Source organism: Peromyscus maniculatus, chromosome 2 (assembly GCF_049852395.1).
Source record: "Peromyscus maniculatus bairdii isolate BWxNUB_F1_BW_parent chromosome 2, HU_Pman_BW_mat_3.1, whole genome shotgun sequence".
NCBI lineage: Eukaryota > Metazoa > Chordata > Mammalia > Rodentia > Cricetidae > Peromyscus > Peromyscus maniculatus.
In genome coordinates this window covers 110,338,972-110,343,610 of record NC_134853.1, presented here as the reverse complement: position 1 = coordinate 110,343,610, position 4,639 = coordinate 110,338,972, and positions in this window count along the sequence as shown.

The window sequence follows — 4,639 nt, the reverse complement described above, 5'->3', positions numbered from 1 at the left end:
ATCTACCACCAGCTTTTGGGGGAACCATGTTCATTGCTGGACTCTGGGAGCCAGTGTGTCTATGACTCTATCAAAGCAACATGTAGCCCAGGAACCTTTTCTTTCTTTCCTTATTTTTTTTGTCTGTACTAGCAGCAAAAGTTATATCCACCACACACCATGCTGCATAGCTTGCAGATGTCACTGTGTACAGTGGCAGGAACCCACCATGATGCATTCAATCCCACACACCACAAACCTGCCATACTGTAGCTAAGCCCTCAGGCCTCCACATCTCTGTATCACAGCTTTCCTGAGAGACACAACTAGGAAGTTGCTCTTGGCTCCATTTTAGAATCCTTTTTAAAAGCTTTCTCAGGTTTTAGGTGGAAATTTTTGCCACCACACTGGGTGCCATTTGTAGTTGGAAGTTTCTCCAGTCCTGCCCAGGCCCTGCGGTCAGGACAAATCTCTCTCACCCGTGGGTCCCTCAGCCACGTGGACCCAAATAAACACACACAGGCTTATATTAATTAAAATTGCTCAACCATTAGTTCAGGTTCACTACTGACTAGCTCTTACACTTAAACTCAGCCCATTTCTGTTGATCTATATGTTGCCACGTGTTCTGTGGCTTTACCTGTGTGTCCCTGGATGGCAGGCTGGCATCTCCTCACTCAGCCTTCCTCTTTCCAGAATTTTCCTTGTCTGCTTATTCTGCCTATACTTTCTGCCTGACTACTGGCCAGTCAGTGTTTTATTAAACCAGATTACAAAAGCATTATCCCACAGCAGCAGGAATCTACTATTACATGTACATATCTTAAATTGTCAGAGGGTGCACAATGGGTAACATCCATTTGTTGTATAGCATTGGGCAATAAGCCATGGGGATTTACCCCTGCTCTTTGGATGGGCTCTAAAGGGGCAAGTGGCACACAAGTAGCGCAGGCCCTAGATAGATGTTTGCATTGAGAAATCGGCAATTCTAGGAGCAATTTGTGCAGGTCATGTGGTGACAAATGAAATTACTGGTGTAGTGTTCTGGCTTGTTCTAATAAATCTATAGCTGCTGTTAAAATGATGGTATCTGTTATCTCATTCCCCTTGGCCAAGATTCCTGGTAGTTTGAAATGTGAGCGAATATGCAATAAATACCATGGCTTAATTCTTTGATTCAATACATTTTATATTAAGAGCATTGTATTGGCTACTGGATTTAGAGCATCATTAACCCTTGAGAATGCCAACATTCTTGTCACCTGTACAGGATACTGACTATCAGAAAAGATGCTAACAGGCTCATTTTGACACTCCACTAGGATTTTAAAAGTGCCAATAATTCTCCCAGCTGTACAGACCAGGATTTGAAACGACATATAATTTGTCTTCTTTTCCCTTTCTCTGAATCAATATTTCATATTTAGTTTTATTGGCATCTGAGAAGGCTATGGTTGCATGAGGAATGAGCTTAGATGATGGTACCGAGTGAATGGGTATCTCTATTGGGAGCATGGGAAGCTCCACTAATACTGGACCTTTTGGCAGATGGTTGTCAAACGTTTCAGTAAACCCAGTAACCACCTCTTGAAAGGAGATGGAATCTGCCCAGAGAGCCTGTGTAACTTTTAAAGAAAATGGGAAAATTAACTTATCAGGTTCTCTTCCATAAGTCCTTCAAGCTAGTACTTGTGACTTTAGCCCCATTTTAAATGTCTGAACAAACTTGCGGGTAATTTTATGAAAGTCTGAGTATGCCTGGTGAATTCACATTGATGGACCAGCCTACCAGAGTGTCCCCAGGAGTCCTCTAGGTGCCTTCAGGATTATAGCCACCAAGGGCTATTCAGACTTATGGTGCTGCAGGCTGGCAGTGGATAGTATAGTAAGAGTCTTTTCTAGAACATTTTTTGCCCTGGTAGTGAGCTTGACATTCTGTGAAGGACATGTCAGAACCTCTAAAATTGAGAACAGTTCCCTCATTTCCTGTTCCAGAATAGGTAGGGAGGGTTTAAGCCAATTTATTTTCCCACATAATTGTTTTAGTTCTGAAAGGGAGTATTTGTTTTTTTTTTATGTCTAATTTGAAGAACAAGGGGCGAACATCATTGACTGAACAAAAGTCTTGCAATAGATGATGCTTTCCTGACTTCTTTGGAATAATAAATATCGGAGTATTATGCCTGCTGGTGGACAGTTCTATATGTCCAACACATAATTGTTCCTCCACTAGTTAATATTGGTAATTTAGGCTCAATAATAGGCCACCGTTCCACCCATACATCTTGGTTAGAAAGCCAATTGATTGGAATAGGATCTGATTGTTTAGTAGTGCTGGACTTTGGGGGACAGTAGCCCTTAGAATTGGGGATGCTGTTCCAGGTCTTGGCCAGTAAGGCCCATTTTTTTTTAATGCACAGCAATATCATCAAAGAAGGCTTTATCATCTGTTGTAAGGACAGCCCTCATATCCTCCAAGATATCCCTGCACCACAAGTTTCTAGGGACAGTAGAGATGATAGAGTAAATGGTTCCTTGATTGTCATCAAGGTCCTTCCAATGGACCAGGTTGGTGGTTATCTTGGAATCTTTGGGGGGCAGGTTTAAACTTCCAATGTGGGAAACAGAGTGCTTCTGCCTCAGTTAAAATGATGGTGTCTGCACCTGTATCCACACTTGTATCCCTTTAACAGGATGCCAATGGAAGAAGATGGTCATCATAGGAGAGTGAGGGAAGATGGGCAGCATCCAGAAGATCTTCAGGTTTGCAGAGCCTCCTCTTACTTGCAGGACTGAGGAGTGCCCCACCTGGAGTTTAAAGAAACCTTGGCCAGTTGGGAGCAGCAGTCCTTGGCCCAATGGGACCCTTTATTTCATTTTGGGCATCTAGTCTTAGGCTTTGCCGGGGGGCAGTTCTTCTTAATATAACTAGGCCTGCCACATCCCCAGAATGTTCTATCAGTGGGGATGACTTGAGTCTCTTCCCTATTCTGTTTATCAGCAAGGAGGGCATTAAGGGAGTCTGTGAGGACAGCAATGGGGCTGCTGTTGGGATCAAGATCTCTAGTAGCTATCACCCATCTGCGAATATCCTCATTGTGGATGGCAGCTACTGCATTGTGGGGTGGGGCAATTAAGCCCTCCCGATGTCAATTGTTTAATCAGCATCTCCCGAGTAGAGACAGAGTCCACCCTCTGCTCCACCGCTTCATTAACCCATGAGGAAGTCGGAAAACAACTGCCCCGGCTGCTGGATGAAGTTTCGAAAGTACACAGATGAGTCACAAGGAGTGCAAGACTTAAGTGTCCTGAAGGCCATTTCCGAGACCTGTTGAGAATAGGCATGTTGTCCAATTTGGGCTTGTGTGACAGGGTTAACGTATGGTCCTTGGCTGGCTAGGAGGAACTTGAGGGCTCCAGTAGGAGCCTCTTTACAGTGAGTGAGGAGATTACCCATAGCAGTAGTAGAAAGTAGTGAAATTGTGTGTTGGACCCAAGAGTCTCCGAACAAGGGTCGACTGTCGGGAATCAGACAGTGGCTCCGTTTCCTGAGGGGCCAGCCCTTATATGGAAGTGCCAGGTGAGCCTGAACAAAAGTGTGTGCCATCCTACCGTACAGACAGACTCACAAACAAGACAAGCGACCAAGGAGAGGAGAGGGGATCTCGGCAGTTACCACGTCACCAGGACTGAAAACAATGAACATGGAGGGGCCTACTCAGTGAAATGCTCTGTTCAAGGGGGTGCTTGACTAGTGCTGCGAGTGAGGAAAGGGAGATGAGCAGAACCCTGTTTGGGTGCCTGAAGTTGTAGGGTCCTGTGCTGTTCCCTTTAGGGGAGGGATCCAGTAGGCACAGAATCAACAACATAGACTCTGGGAAGATGGCTGAAAACAACAAACTCAGTTTATTCGGGAAGAGGTAAGCGTTAAATACCCTTCACCCCGCCCTGGGGGAAGGTCTGATGAATATGCATCTGCTGATGTGACATGGCTGCCTCTCATTGGTCCAGGTAATCAGATTATGGTTCAGCTGCTGTTGCTAAGGCCCTTAGGCAAACCCAGTTGGCTCTCAGGAAGTGTCTTATGAGAATGCTCTCATTACCGGTTTGGGCTGGCTGGCTGACTCTCAGGCCTGTTAGGGCTGAGTCATCCTACACAGATGTAACTTCAGAGGTTCAGAGTTTTAATGTTGATAAATGCCGTTTGAAAAAACTGATAGAGCACTGACTACAGATAGTCTTGGGAGTGCTTAAATTTCTGTGGATTTTACTGATGCCAGCTTTTAGAGACAGGTTAGCATTAGAGAGGGTAAAGAAGCCTCCCTCCTCCTTCACTCATTCAACCACTTCCATTCAGTAAATTTCCTCTGGTTATAGATTCAAAGATGTGTTTCGTTGGGCTGAAACTAGGCCCTAGAAAATGTTCATACCTTTTAACCCAAAGTCATACCTTTTGCTATGACACCAAGATGTAAATCTGTTCCAGTTGTTTTATATACACAGGTTCCTGCACAGATCCACCCCTCCTTCTAGGCACATACCAAGGTCAGACCCTCAAAGGCCCTCCAGATGCACCACCAGCTGCTGCACCAACCAAGGACATCAATGGGGCAAATACTGCCAGGTTAACTTCACCCACACGCCCCCTCATAAAGACTCC